The sequence below is a fragment of the Microcaecilia unicolor genome, chromosome 5, assembly GCF_901765095.1.
Source record: "Microcaecilia unicolor chromosome 5, aMicUni1.1, whole genome shotgun sequence".
NCBI classification, from domain to species: domain Eukaryota; kingdom Metazoa; phylum Chordata; class Amphibia; order Gymnophiona; family Siphonopidae; genus Microcaecilia; species Microcaecilia unicolor.
The window spans coordinates 171,242,777-171,258,822 of record NC_044035.1 but is presented as its reverse complement, the minus strand read 5'-3'; the positions used below and the strand labels follow the sequence as shown (position 1 = coordinate 171,258,822).

The 16,046-nt window shown below is 43.6% G+C and overlaps 1 protein-coding gene across 1 annotated transcript in view; it reads left to right on the top strand.

The window, feature by feature from the left end:
• The window catches only part of CNOT1 (CCR4-NOT transcription complex subunit 1), a 1,017,784-nt gene that overhangs the window by 193,359 nt on the left and 808,379 nt on the right, over nt 1–16,046 (top strand).

Sequence of the window (16,046 nt, the reverse complement as noted above, 5' to 3'; positions counted from 1 at the left end):
CTGATCAAGATGGTTTATCTCATGCAGATGCTCCCGTTGTGGGTGCACAGGTGTGATGACAATTTGTTTTGTAGTATTGTTGGTTTTCATTTGGCATGCCAAGCAACCAAGAATTGCTTTTACAAAGCTCACTCATAATAGGGTTCGGGGGGGGGGGGGGGGGGGGGGGGGGGGGGGGTTCGCCTGCCCGATCTGAAAGCCTATAATGTTGCACTGCTCTGCTGGATTCACTAGATGCATTAGAGGGCCATTGTCTTCGCCCGTACCGATTTCTGGGTAAGCTGGTGCGCACCGTATGACACTTTTGCAGTTTTAGAATTGCGTCATCTCAGAAACTTGGGAAATTTCAGAGCCATTTCTTATGTGCACTGCAGAGGGCGTGGGCATGGTGGCGGGAACATGGAGGGGCCTCAAAAGGGCTAAATCCTTTTCTAACATTGCTGAGTAACCCAGACTTCCCTGCTGGTATGGCATCAGCTATTTTTAGGCAATGGGCTCGGGGAGGTTGTAGATTTCTGGGGCAATTGTGCCTTTTGTGGGGGGGGGGGGGGGGGGGGGGCATTTCCCATCCTTCGATCAGGTTCAACATGCATGGGACCATACCACATTCCCAATTTTTTGCCTACCTTCAAGTACGGGATTATGTTCTGGTTGCAGAACGACGACAGAGAGCCTGGGTGGTTTTTTCACAGACTGATCAGGTTTTTTTGCGTCTTCCGGCCACCCTAAATAAATTATCCCAGTGGTATCATCAATCAGGGATTCTAAGAAAGCCCCATATTTAGAGCAATTGGCAAGGAATTGGAGTTCAGATAACATAGAGAACATTTCAGAGGTTCAGTTGGGGGCCACGTTTGAGGATCTTAACGCGGCTTTGCAGGACATTCAATTTAAGATATTGCATAGAGTACATATCACTAGACAAAAGGGGAAAGTTATGGGTTTGTGGGAGGATGAGACCTGTGTGAGGTGTAAGGCATTCCCGGGAACCTTTTTACACTTTCATGGAATGCCCTACTCTCCTTTTGGTCTGGGGCCCTGAGGGTTATCAAATCCACATTGTAGTTTTCCTTTAACTGGTTTTGGTGGTGCTGCTGGGGAGTACAACCCCGCAGCGACAGAAGGGGTTGGGGGATATGAAGTGTAGATGTTTTGTTAGCCTCCCTCCTTCCTAAAAAATGTATTTTAGAATCCTGGGCTGACCCTGAACCTCTATATCTAGCTACTTGGCATAATAGTATACGAGAAATGGCAGACTGGTTATCAGCCTCCCTTAAATTTTCAATCTCTCCAGGACAACGTCAGTATCGAGACTTATGGACAAGATATGTTTGTACCCATCAGTGGATCCTACTAAGAATGCTTCTGTGTGACTGTTCATCCTAGGTCAAAATAGAGGGATAGGGTGGGTGGAAGGGTTATATGGTTTTAGTACTGTTTCAAAAAGAAACATTTTGGGTCGGAACGATTCCAAGATGGCGCTTCGCACACACGCACCTGTTTGAGCTCCTGGAGGACGCTGTGAATTATTTCCTCTTTTGACTCCCTCGCCCCGTTGTTAGCGATGGGGAAACGGAGGGGGAAGGTTAGGGAGCCTCCCTCAGTTCCTGGACCTTCGATGATGTTGAGGCAAACTACCTTACAGTTTCCCAGGACGCCGCCGGGACCTCTATGTTCATCGACTCCCTCTGCCATTGTCGACGTGACGACGTCGATGGATAGCGGAGACGGGGTTTCCTTGAGCCCCGAAGACCGCAGGGAACCTCCACAGCCAGGAAGTGTTCAATTTGCCGCAGACCAGGCAGTATCCGAAACCGAAGAGGTGAATTCGGAGCTGCCAGAGGGGAGGACAGCGGCAAAATTGAGTGGGACCCCGGATTCTACGTTTTCGGCCGATTTGGCCTTAAAGGTATTACCACAAGCTATTGTTAATAGACTTACTTCCACCGAGACCCCACCACACTCCCTTTTGCCAACGAGTGGAATAAGTAAACCCTCTATTGTGACATTAGAGTCACTGTGGGATATGGTACATAATACTCACTCCTCCATGCAAGCTATGTTAAAAGAAAATACTAAAGATATAAAAACTCTTTCAGAAGCAGTTCTGATCCAGGCACAGGTGACAGCACAGCAGTCCTCTAAGATTGAAAAATTAGACACTAAGATTCAAGAAATGGGGTCTTTGGAATCCGTTTTGGTTAAGGACAATAATTTCTTACACAAACGTTTGGAATACCTTGAAAATCAGTCTCGGAGACTTAACCTTCGGTTTCTTAATTTCCCCAAATCTCCTTTAATTTCCTCAACGGAGATGGTGAAAAAATATATGATTGACATTCTGGGAATGGATAAAGAATCATTGCCTCCCATAACCCGAGCCTATTACATCTGGAATATTAAGGGGACATTGGGAGATCCCCCTAGACGAGAAATGGGTGAAGAAATGAACCTTACTTCCTTCCTGGAAAGTTCACTGGATGTGATTACCTACAGGACTACAATGTTAGTCACTTTTGTGCTAGAACCTGATCGGAACGCTGTGTTAAGACTTTCCCTGAGACATCTAGACGATCTGTTTATGGGTTCCAAAATTAGGATTTTTCCTGACCTTTCTAGGCCGACACAAATGAGACGTAGGGCCTTTTTGGAACTCCGTCCCAGGGTAGAAGCCTTGAAAGCTAATTTTGTTTTACGTTTTCCTTGTATATGTACTGTTATGCTTGAGGGTAAACAATTTCAATTTGTAGACCCTAAACAGCTTAAAGATTTCCTAGATGCTAGAGTTGAAGTGACTGTTATATGCCCTCCTACATTGCAGGCTGGAGTCTGAATTTAGAGATAGCTTGTGTGCATTAATAATCTCATGTTTCTTTTAATTTTCTTTTTTCCTTTTCTTGGAATTGTTTTTCCTTAGTAGTGGACGGAAAAAAAAATGTTTTTTGTTTCCTCATCTCTTTTTGAAAAGAATTTCTTTTGTAATTTCAAATGTGAGTTGTATTATCACATTGCTGTGTGAATCATTAAATGAAAATAATAAATAAAAAAAAAAAAAAAAAGAAACATTTTGGGTCTGGAATCAGTTTCCATAGTTTCACTCCATCGTTTAATTTGTGAGTGTAATCCTGAATATTGTATTGGCATAGGAGCGATATTTTATGTCTCCGATGTTATTGATTCCTTGATTCAATAAAGACATTGTCACAAAAAAAAAAAAAGTGGTTCAACTGATGAGAAGGGTCATTTGTTAGATTTTTTGGCAACTTACCCTTCCAGTATAATTGAGTACTTCTCTTGATCAGCAATTCCTTGGCCTATCACTTCCAATTAGATTTTACTTTGAATATTTGTCTATTTAAGCCTGTGGTAAACCTACTAAATAATTACAAGGGTTGAAGGTTTTTTGGCCTGAAATGGTGGCTTATTTACAGTCACTGAGCCTTGATTCCAGAACATTTAAAAACGTGCTGGGATGAAACTTATTTTGGATAGCACCAATTGTTACTAAAAAGGTTATTGGGGAAAAAAAAAACCCACGATGGTTTTTCAGAAGTTGATTTTGAAGCAGGACCATCGTCGCTTTGAGAGCAATGATCCTGAACTTAGGTTATGCTGGAGGTTCTTTTAAACTTTACAAAAGGAAAGTGGATGAAGTTGGGAAATGTTATAATAGGCTCTGACCTCATGTGTTAAAAAGTTTTTCTCTTGTAAAAGAATGGACTGTATCAGTGTCTGATAATTCTTTGTTTATAACAGCTCAGGCTTTAGCCAATAAGTTGCTCAAATTCAATCTGAGGAGTTAGATTAAGCTAGTTCAGGACTTTATTTTAAAGGATTTAGCAATGGGGACCAAATTTGGGATACTTTTCAGTTACATTACACTTGATGATTTTAGGTCTTCGTTATTGAAAGGTTCACATTCTCATTGTCCTATATAATAATTCTCACCTCCAGCATTCTATGCGTCTGCCTGCCTGTGTCCGTAGCTTTCTTCACAGATAGGCTCCGAAGCCCTAGCTGATGTCACTAGACCCATTATGACGCGTCCTATATAATTCTCACCCCCAACGTTCTATGCGTCTGCCTGCCTGTGTCCGTAACTTCCTTTACAGATGGGCTCCGAAGCCCCGCGGGAAGGGGGGCTCGAGAGGGTCGCGGCAGTGGGGTCCAGGGTTCAGGAACTCTGAGGGGGGCTCAGGAACTCCGAGGGGGGGGGGTCGGGAAATAGGAGGAAGGAGGGGTCTGCAAATTGGACGGAGGTAGGCAGGAAGGTGGGGTCTGGAACTTGGAGAGAGGGAGGGGGTCTGCAAATCGGAGGGAGGCAGGGAGGTGGGGTCTGGAATTTGGATGGGGGGGGTCTGGAACTTGGAGGAGGGGACGAGAGGGGGGGGGGACTGCACCACCTGTACAAAAACTAAAAAAACAAAACACACACAAACGGGGGGGGGGGGGGGAACCCTGGAACATGGAGGAAGGGGGGGACACTGGAACTGGGTGGGAGGGAGGGGCCCCAGGCGCACACAGTCTCTTTCACAGACACACTCGCACCCAGTCTCACTATCTGTCATAGACACACACACGTGCAGATTCACTCTCTCTCTCTTACACAGTCACTCCCACACACACTCAAACATAAACACTCCGAGGAAAACCTTGCTAGCGCCCGTTTCAATTGTCAGAAACAGGCCCTTTTTACTAGTTTTAGATAATTGTCCTGTTTTCATTATTACTAAGAAGAAATGCATTACTACAGTCGGGCTTCTTGCTAACTGACGTGTAGGATTCTGCTGACTCAATACTGAAAAGATCTGGATTGCATTTGGCTTTACTAGTTACCAGCTGGTGGCTAGTATCACTATTTTCACAAAAATAATGGAATTGTACGTTGGTCAACAACTCCCAACATCTAGATACATTCTTCTGCTTGCATTTTTCTCAGTTTGGATTTAGATCCAGGCATGGAAACATTTTTGTTGGTATTGACCTTATATGTTAAGGAGTACTTGAGTAAGGGTAAACAGGTAGTCCTACTTCAGTTTGATGTATCCATCGCATTTGTGGTGGATCTTTATTGTTGGAGCGTTTGAATGAAATAGGTACTTCATAAATAGTTTAGGGAGTTTTTGGTCAACAGTAGCTATTCAGTAAAACAAAACAAGCAGTATTCAAAATTCTGGTTCCCTGGTTGTGGGGTGCCGCAAGGCTCTCCACTTTCCATAATCCTTAATTTTTTTTTTTTTATGTCTTCGCTTGGAGGAATAAAATTGGGTCTGGATGAGTTGTCATATGCAGACATCTTCTATTACCAGTTCCTGTTAAGAATCAAGACCTAGTTGTTCTGCTTGCACTGGGAATAAGATTCAGAAGTGGGCGCAACTTAATAGATTGAGGTTGTCCTAATAAAAACAAATTTTATGGTTTAGCAATCAGGGAGTTAGTGCCGTATTTGCTTACCTTGTCTAATGACAGGGTTTTTCTGGTGGTCTGTCTGTCGCGTCCAGAGTTCTTGGGGTAATTCTTGGCTCTTTGGCTCAAACATTAATCAAATTTAGAAAAAAACTTTTTTACAAATGACAGCAACTGCATCTGATCAGCTCGTGTTTTGCTCAGAAGGCCTCTGTCCTTCTGGTTCAGATGTTAATATTGCCTCATTTAGATTACAACAGTGTTCTTTTTCTGGGTATTCCATATATTCCAAAATGTTGCAACTTGTTCAAAATACTTCAGTGAGATTAATTTTTAAACTGACTTGATATAGTAATGTTTCATTGTATTTTACACTGGCTTTCTGTTAATGAAAGAATTGTGTTTACGGTTGGTGGTTTTTTTTTTCCCAGATGCTATGTGGATTTACCTCGGAATTAGTTTTGTTTTCTAATTCGATTTATTCTTTCAAGGTGGTGTCTTTGTGGAATTTATTTTCTGGTTTGTATTAGAACAGAGAGGTATTTTTCCGTTTGGGAAGAAAAACATTTCTGTACCCTAGTAATACTACTGATAGGTGCTTTTTTTTTGTATTTCTTTGTATTTTTTAGCATTTCTTGTTTTATTGTATGCCCCGTGTTTATTGCTTATCATATACCACATTGAACTCTGCAAAGTGGATATAGCGGTTAAGAATTTTTGGTTTGATTTGTTTCCCTTAGTGAGAAACACTATGAAATCCTTAAAGCTAACTTCTTCTACAAAGTATATAAATGAGGGGCAGAGGAGAACCTACAGCTCTTAGATGCAGATATCCTCCCTCTCATTCCATCCAAATGCAACAGGGATCTCTGTCCAGACAGCCGAGAGCCCAGAAATCTGTCTGCATCTAAGCCAAAAACCCAGTATGGTGTTTTTACTGCCTTTGGGAGACCATAACCAGTATTCTAGTGTCCCTACTAGACAGAATGCCAGTAGTGTTTCTGCAAACAGTTGACACCTTATATCCTGCAGTCATTGGGTTATGAAAGCTATGGGGTCGATATTCATTGTGATTTTTTTTTTAACTGGCCAGAAAACTCCTGGATAGCTTATTCAGGGCTAAAGGTCATGTTCAGTGGCACTTATGTGAAACTGGCTATTTTGGGGGTGTTCAGGGCGGAGTTAACACTTGGCCAGTTAAGTGCCAGTATTCAGTGCTTAACTAGCCAAACCATATGTTAGTCCTATCTTTATGGGGTTCACCGTAGCTGGTTAAGTGCTGAATATCACACTTAAATCACCTGCTTTTGCTGGCTCTATAACCAGAAATTCTCAGAGGACAAGCAGGCTTCCCGCCAGCTCCCAGCCTGCTCCTCAGTCTCTTTTTCCGCGGTCAGAACGGACGTGTATCGCTCGTTTGCTGCCCCAGAGAGGCCCCCGTAACGTTCTTCGCTGCGGATTTCGTGCCTTTTCGGCTAGTTTCTTTGTTCTCTCGTGTGTGTTAAAAAAAAAAAAAAAAAAAAAAAAAAAAAGTTTTCCGTTACTTCTTCGAAGTTTCCCATGTAAGTTTCCTTTCTTTTCTGTGCGCAGCCTGTTTCGCCGCCTGTCTGGGGATTTCCCCCTTTTTTTGGTGCCCCTTTTTTCGGTTCATCGCGTATGACCTCGCCGGCGTGATTTTTCCACCCGTGTCATTGAAGCCTGCCAGCAGCTTCAAGAAGTGCACACTGTGCCACCGGACGATCTCGCTAACTGATGCACGTTTCGTGTCTGCAGTATCTCGGGGCGGGTCATCGCGCAGATGCCTGTACGCTGTGCCTCCAGCTCAAAAAGAGGACCCAGGCGGCGAGATTGGCTCAGTGGAACATTCTGATTGGAGCCTTGTCCAGTCCTTCGACGTCAACGGAGCCAGCGGTACCGAGGTCATTGCCGGTATCGATGTCTGCATCGGAGGGAGCATCGACGTCCGGAGCGCAGGTGATGACTGTCCAGAGATCCCACGCTGGTAGCAGTGAACCATTGAGTGGGTCTCCACCTGCCTTGAGGGCTCTTGCGGTGCAGGCCCCCCCGGGACCGACCACCTTCGGACCCGGCCCAGGCTCAGAGGAGACGTTTGGATTCCATGTCTTGATGCCATGCTTCGCACGAAGGCGAAGAAGCATCGTCATCGGTCACCTTCCCGTCGGGGTACCGAGAGCTCCGGGACACCGACAGATTCGGTACCCGTGAAGTGTTGACGCCGGGAGGACCGCTCACCCTCCATACAAGAGGTGTCGATGCGCTTTGCTCCGGACGTGCCGGTACCGCCTCCTTGCCCCAGACAGGTTCTCAACTCGTCACCGGTACCGGCCCCACTGCCTTGCTCAACAGCCACTCTGGACGAGCACCTCAGAGCCATATTTCCAGAGATTCTGGAAGGGCTGCTGCAACCTTCTGCTCCGGTACTGCTGGTGCTTGCGCTGGCGGTACCGTCGAGAGATGTGGCAGTTGGCTCTCCGCCCGTGGTGCGGACTGCGACGCTGGTACCGCTTGCTGCACTGGCGTCTTCTGCCACCCAGGAGGACTCCCTGCTGACGTCGCTGGAGGGAGCTGTGTCGCTGCCGGCACGGGGGGAGTCTTCTCGGCACCGCCGTAGGGGACCGGGTTCCTCGGTGTCAAGACGGGCTCGCTTCGGACTGAAGTTCATGATCCTGCGGCTGCCGTGGACGTCACCCATCAGTGAGATCAATCAGCCTGCTGTCCTTGGAGAATACCTGCTACAGGTTAGTAACCTCGCTTTCAATACTGGAGCCCAGCATTGCATTTGTGGGAATAACGCTGGTGCCAGTCAGCAAAATGCTGATTGTTCTTGGCTGAATATTGGGCTCTGTCTAGAATAAAACTATATACTCCACCCAGAATTCTGCACCAAAAACTTCAAAATTCTGTGAAAACAATTTGTAAGTTCTACATATAAAGTATCACATACCATATAAAATGAGTTTATCTTGTTGGGCAGACTGGATGGACTGTTCAGGTCTTTATCTTTTGTCATTTACTATATATGTTGCTATATGTAAGTTTGTCATAATTTAACCAATATTATAGCCCCCATACACAGATACCATCTATATTTTTCCCAGCACCCATACTACCCATATTTTTTTCTAGCCCTCTCCATGCACCCACCTATATCATCCACTTCCTTTTACAGCCTTGCCTCCTTCCCACCCACAAATGGCATCCACCTTTTTTTTTTCTCTTTTTACAGCTCCCTCCATTACAACCCCCTCCACCCACCCACTCACATATAGCATCCACTTTTTTTTTTTTTTTTTTTAACAGCTTCCTCCCTGCCTACACCCACAGGGCATCAATATTTTTTTTTCAGCCCACCCCTGCACTCACCTTTGATCACCAGATAGGCTAGAAGCAGTTCGCTTTCGGGTTGTTCGCTAACTTCGCTGTCTTTCTTCATCGGCCTTACTTTGACTGCAGCTCGCCTACTATCCAAAGGCGTGTGACTGGCCGGGTTCTTGTGGCGGTTATCACGGAGCCTGAATGACAGTTTTTATCAAACTGATGAACGATCTGCCTTTGCGATCCTGTGAACTGTCGTTTCGGCTTGATCCTGATTACCTCCTGGTCTCTCCATCCAACTTCATTTAGAGGCTCATCATTCAACGGATTCTCATCTTGCTCCAGTGTCTGTGGTATACGCTTCTACGCTGCAACAGTGTCCTATCGATTTTTAGACGGTCTGCTACTCGTGTCACACCAAACTGATAGCAAGCACACAGCCTTTTAAGGAAATCATTAACACATCCCTTGCAGAACTGGAGAAGCGTTTAAAAGAAACACCATTCAAACCTCCTACAGTTGAAAGTGCAGAAGGGTTTCCAAGTTACGACACTGCTTCTGAACAGCTTCATGAAGCGGGCTACGATGCATACATCACAGGACTCTGCTTCATCTCCATGGCAAACTTCCTAGGTTCCTTCCTCAACCCTCCCAAGCTCAATGTCTCTGCTCGATCAAAACGCATTGAACCTTTTTATAACAAGTTATTTCTTATAAGGTTTATGGACTTACCATGTCTCAATCTACAAGAGCCAGACTTCCAACCAAAACGAGATCATGTCCTTCATGTTACCTTTCCAAGGGAATGGAAGACAAGTGATCGGTATCAGCTTTTCAGTGCATTTGGTAACATTCAAGTTTCCTGGATTGATGATCCATCAGCGTTTGTGTCACTTAGCCAGACTGAACAAGTTCAAATAGCCGTCAACACCAGCAAGTATGCAGAAAGCTATCGGATTCAAACCTACACAGAGTATGCGGAGAAGTATGAACAGAAACAGCCAGAGAGAAAATGGTCTGAGAACAGCTGGAAAGAAATAGAGAGGAAGAGCGTCTCAGCATCAGGAATTTCCATCAGACTGGCCTCTCTCGGAAAGCCAACTACCTATATGCCGCGATTCATCAGCTTTTCAAACGGGACACTGGCGTCTCCCGCGGTGTGCTCCGCCAGCATCGACCTGCTCTGCTTTGTCTCCAGGCCGTGGTTGTCACTACGAGTCATACCTTCTTGGCTTTGCTGCTGGTCTGTGGTAGTTGTCCTCGGCGATGTTGGCTGCTGTTCATCTATTGTACGACTGCTTTGAGCTTGGAGAGTGCTGCACGTTTGAAGGGGCCATGTTTCCTCCTGGATCGCCGATTCCAGCCGTTGGCCATCACCAGCATTCCTGTCCTGTTTGCAGGAACTGTTTTATCTGCCTTAATGTGTCTCAGCAAGTCAAGACCTGATTTTTTACTCCCTCCTTACTTTCTCCTCTTTCTGTTTTCTTTTCCTTGCCTACTTATGTTTAAATATTGTATTTATATTCCCTTCCCTTCTCCCTCCATTCCTTCTACCCTCTCTACTGTCATTATAATTGTTTCTTTGGTTCATTGTAAGCCGCTTAGCTCCCTCCTGGGGAACATCAGGCACAGCTGAGTTTTTTTCCCCTTTCCCTAGAGATATGTTTACTGGAGTTTTGCATATTGAGCATTTCTTTTAACATGGTTCTCCTATGGAGCATTAGGCATAGTTGACAGTTTTAATTTATTCCCTTGGAGCAGAGGTATCAATGTAAACACATTTTTTAGCCTTTGCATATTGAGCTTTGCTTCTGAACGTGCTCTGCATTGAAGAATGGAGCTCCTTTATCCCTGTTTGTTCACATGCCTTTTTACTTTGCATAGAGATCTGCAAATTTAAGAATTTGGGGGCTCAAGCAATATGGTCAGTTGTTTAGCATAACAACCAGAAACTTTGTGGGAAATGATTGCAATAGGTCAGGGAATCCTGGTTCTATTCGCAGTATCAGCAGATAAAACAGCAGATCATCTTACAAAGTTAGCAGTAGAAGAGAGGCTTTAATTCCACCAAAGATGTACTAAGCCTGATTTATATATTTTTACACACTTATATCCTGATTTTAACCAAAGCACGTTACAATTAAACACACACAATTAAAATTATGGACAAACATTACTACTTCATACAAAGTTTTATAGCTTAAAAAAACCTTATCCTTCTAAGAAGACCTTCACAAAACAATGGGTCTTCAAAAGTTTTTTTTTTTTTTTTTTTTTTTTAAACGGCTGAGTGTTTATACAGTCTTAAATACCCAGGAAGCTTATTCCACATTGTAAGTCCTGCAATAGAGCAAGTGTATGAATCTCGACATGATATGCTGTCGCAGATGAAGACATAATTGTTTAGCAGATTCAGATCATAAAAAATGTTTGAATATATATATTCAGACTGTATTTAGATACGTTTGCATATGTCGATGAATCAGTGACAAAACTTTGAACTTCATCTGCACTATTGGCAACCAGTGAAGCTCTTTCAATACAGGAGTGATTTGGTAGTCTTCGATGCTCTCATAATGGCATGATTTGCAGAGCCTGGAGTCTAGCAGATGATATTGCTAGATACGTTACAATAATCAATTCTTGTTGGAACCAGGCTCTTCACGATTGTCTGGAAATCTGCTGCAGGCACCACCCCCTTTAACCTACTCAAGAGACATAACCTGCATTAGGGGCATTGACTATCAATTGGATACAATAATAAATATTAAAACATATGTATGAATTAATAAACATCTCAAAATTGGAAAATTGGATACAATAATAAATATTAAAACATATGTATGAATTAATAAACATCTCAAAATTGGAAAACAAATGAATAGATATGCATAATGTCAGACATGCAAAGTGAAATGTACTGTGTGTCCCGTAATCAAAACTGATAAAGCAGTGTCACATTTGTTATACACATTTACTATTCCAATTGATTGTATAAGCACAGAGGAACTGAGTGGCACATACCTAGAGGTGGTGCAAATCAGTGCACAGTTTCCTTCTAGGATTAGCTCTTACTGGCAAATCTGAAGCAGTTAAAAAAAAAAAAAAGAACTTTTATCTGATGGCCAATTCATGAACATTGCCCCCCAAAAAAACCATTCTGTTGAGCATTTTAATTAATAATGTTCAATGGACTTTTCCTTCAGGAATCTATCCAGACCTCTTTTAAACTCAGCAAGGCCAGCTGCCGTCACCACCTTCTCCGACAATGAGTTCCAGAGTCTAACTACACGCTGAGTAAAGAAAAACTTTCTCCGATTTGTTTTAAACCTACCACATTCTAATTTCATCTTGTGTCCCCTGGTTCTATTATTGTTAGAAAGTGTAAACACAACGCTTCACATCTGTCCGCTCTACCCCACTCATTATTTTGTAGACTTCGATCATATCACCCCTCAGCCGCCTTTTCTCCAGGCTAAAGAGTCCTAGCCGTCTTAACCTCTCCTCATAGGGTTGTGTTCCCATCCCTTTTAACATTTTTGTTGCCCTTCTCTGCACCTTTTCCAATTTTTTTGTATCTTTTTTTTTTTTTTTTTTTTTTTTTGAGATGAGGTGACCAGAACTGAACACAATACTCCAGGTGTGGTCGCACCATGGAGCAATATAACGGGATTATAACATCCTCATGTTTTCCATCCCTTTTCTAATAATACTCAACATTCTGTTCGCCTTCTTAGCCACTGCAGCACATTGAGCTGAAGAGTTCAACGTCCTATCCACGATGACTCCCAGATTCCTTTCTTGGTCCGTAACTCCTAAAGCGGTACCTTGCATAACGTAGCTGTAATTCGGGTTCCTCCTTCCCACATGCATCACTTTGCACTTGTCAACGTTGAACGTCATCTGCAATTTGGACGCCCAATCCCCCAGTCTCATGAGGTCGTCTTACAATCTTTCACACTCCTCCCGCGACAAGACGACCCTGGATAACTTTGTGTCATCTGCGAATTTAATTACCTCACTAGTTACTCCCATCTCAAGGTCATTTATAAATATGTTAAAAAGCAGCGGTCCCAGCACAGACCCCTGAGGGGACCCCATTAACTACCCTTCTCCATCGAGAATAATGACCATTCAACCCTACTCTCCGCTTCCTATCCCTTAACCAGCTCTTAATCCACAATAATACACTGCCTCCAATCCCATGACTCTACAGTTTCCTTTGGAGTCTTTCATGAGGCACTTTGTGAAACGCCTTCTGAAAATCCAGATACACAATATCCACTGGCTCTCCATTGTCCACATGTTTGTTCACCCCCTCGAAAAAATGCAGTAGGTTGGTGAGTCAAGACTTCCCTTCACTAAATCCGTGCCATGTTTTTGTATGTGCTCTGTAATTTTATTCTTAATAATAGCCTCCACCATTTTTCCCGGCACCGACGTCAGACTCACCTGTCTATAATTTCCCTGATCTCCTCTGGAACCCTTTTTAAAAATCGACATTACATTGGCCACCCTCCAATCTTCTGGCACCACACCTGTTTTTAGGGATAAATTGCATATTACTAACAGTAGCTCCAGAAGTTTATTTTTCAGCTCTATTAATACTCTGGGATGAATACCATCCGGTCCCGGTGATTTACTACTTCTCAGTTTGCAGAATCTGCCCCATTACATCCTCCAAGTTTACAGAAAAATCATTTAGTCTTTCTGACTCGTCCGCTTCAAATACCTTTTCCGGCACCGGTATCCCTCCCAAATCCTCGGTGAAGACCAATGCAAAAAATTCATTCAATTTCTCTGCTACGGCTTTGTCTTCCCTGATTGCCCTTTTAACACCACAGTCGTCCAGCGGCCCTACCGACTCTTTAGCCAGCTTCCTGCTTTTAATATACCTAAAAAAAATTTTTTGCTGTGTGTTTGCTTCTAACGCTAACTTTTTTTCGAAGTCCTTCTTAGCCCTCCTTATCTCCTTTTTGCATTTGGCTTGACATTCCTTATGTTTTATCTTATTGTCGTCTGTCGTTTCCTTCTCCATTTTCTGAACGATTGTTTTTTGGCTCTAATAGCTTGCTTTACCTTACCGTTTAGCCCGTCAACTGACGTTTGGTCTTTTTTTTTCTTCTAATACGCGGAATATATTTGTCCTGTACTTCTAGGATGGTGTTTTTGAACAGCATTCACGCCTGATTAAAGTTTTTTACCCTTTCAGCGGCTCCCTTCAGTCTTTTTTTCACCGTTCTTCATTTTATTGTAATCATCTTTTCTAAAGTTAAACGCTAGTGTATTTGATTTCTTGAGTTCACTTCGTAGCCAATAGCCAATATCAATATTATGATCACTGCTTTCAAGCGGCCCTCACACCGAAACCCCCCGCACCAGATCATGAGCTCCACTAATGATTAAGTCTAGTATTTTTCCTTCTCTTGTTGGCTCTTGAACCAGCTGTTCCATGAAGCCGTCCTTGATTTCGTCAAGGAATTTCACCTCCCTTGCGTGTACCGATGTTTCATTAACTCAGTCTATATCTGGATAATTGAAGTCACCCATTAATATTACATTGCCCTTTTTATTCGCTTCCCTAATTTCCCTTATTGCTGCGTCTGTCAGCTCGTCTTGGCCAGGCGGACAGTAGTACACTCCTATCACTGTCCTTTCCCCTTTTCACGTGGAATTTCAATCCACAAGGATTCCAATGGGGGTTTTGTCTCCTGCAATATTTGCAGCCTATCTGAGGCTAGGTTCTCATTTACATACAGTGCTATCCCTCCTCCAATCCTATCCACCCTATCGCTACGATATAATTTGTAGCCCTGTATGACTGTGTCCCATTGGTTATCTTCCTTCCACTAGGTCTCAGAGATGCCTATAATATCCACTTTTTCATTGTGTGCAATGTACTCCAGCTCTCCCATCTTATGCCTCAGGCTCCTGGCATTTGCGTATAGACATTTCAATGTATGCTTGTTCTTCAGTTTATTAAGTTTAATACATGGCTTTATTAATATGTTGTCCTCTGTCTGGTCATTATTAATTTTATTTAAGGCCATCTGATCGTCTATGATTTCTTTGTCTTCCCTACTCACAAGTAACCCTTTTTTCCCTATCTGGGTGATATCCTCAGAAGATACCTTCTCTCGAACCATACGCTTTTGAGCGACTGCCGGCCTTCCCCCCCTGTTTCTAGTTTAAAAGGTGCTCTATTTTCTTTTTAAATGTTGATGCCAGCAGCCTGGTCCCACCCTGGTTAAGGTGAAGCCCATCAGATCAGAATAGGCTCTCCCTTCCCAGAATGCTGACCAGTTCCTGATAAATCCAAAATCCTCCTCCCCACACCATCGTCTCATCCACGCATTGAGATTCCAGATCTCTGCCTGTCGCTTGGGCCCTGCGCGTGGAACAGGTAGCATTTCAGAAAATGCTACCCTAGAGGATCTGGATTTGAGCGTCCTCCTTAAAAGCCTAAATTTAGCTTCCAGAACCTCTCTCCCACATTTTCCTACGTCGTTGGTACCCACATGTTCCATCTTTCACTCTAATTGCAGTTCTCTTAACTCCTAGCAAGACCCGTAATTCTGCCCTCACCCCCCCCCCCCCCAAGTCTTCTGCATGCAGTAACCCATCTCTTTCTCTCCTTGCCCTTCTTATGGCACGCTGTTTAGCTTGATTTACCCCCACTCCTGTGACGCACACTCGGCTTTCTCTGCCACCCCCCCCCCAAAAAAAAAAACCACACCATAGTGCACTCAGTCTTTGCTGCCCCATCCCACTTGCCGCAGTGCACAGTCATCTTGCACTGCCCCCTCACCAGGGCCCACTCCTCCGGCATTAACTGCTTTCTCACCTTCTGCTGTAGAGATCACATGGCAGGAGGAGGAGGAAGTGAACTGCTGCACACTGGGTCGCTTCTTCCTCTGCTGGCTTAGGCCCACCCTGTGTATGTGAACACAGCCTGCATGCTTGTAAAGGAAAGCATGGGTTTGCTGTCCCTCAAATTCTGTTGAGAGCTACAAGTTTCCCCTGACATCTGGTTTGACAACATCCAATTAAAGAATTGTCTTAAATGTAGCTTTTGAAAGACAGTCCAAGGCAAAATGTTTTATACTGCTTTTTGTATAAGATATAGACTGGAGAAGTGTGAAAGAATGTTACTTTTTTAATACCTATTTTTCCTGCCTGTCTAATCAGTGTTTCATGTGGTAAGCTTTTATTATCTAATAGTTCTGGGATGTAAAACCAGATAACTATTATTTACAAATGTGTATAATACTATATTTGACAATTTGTGGTTTACAAAAAAATAA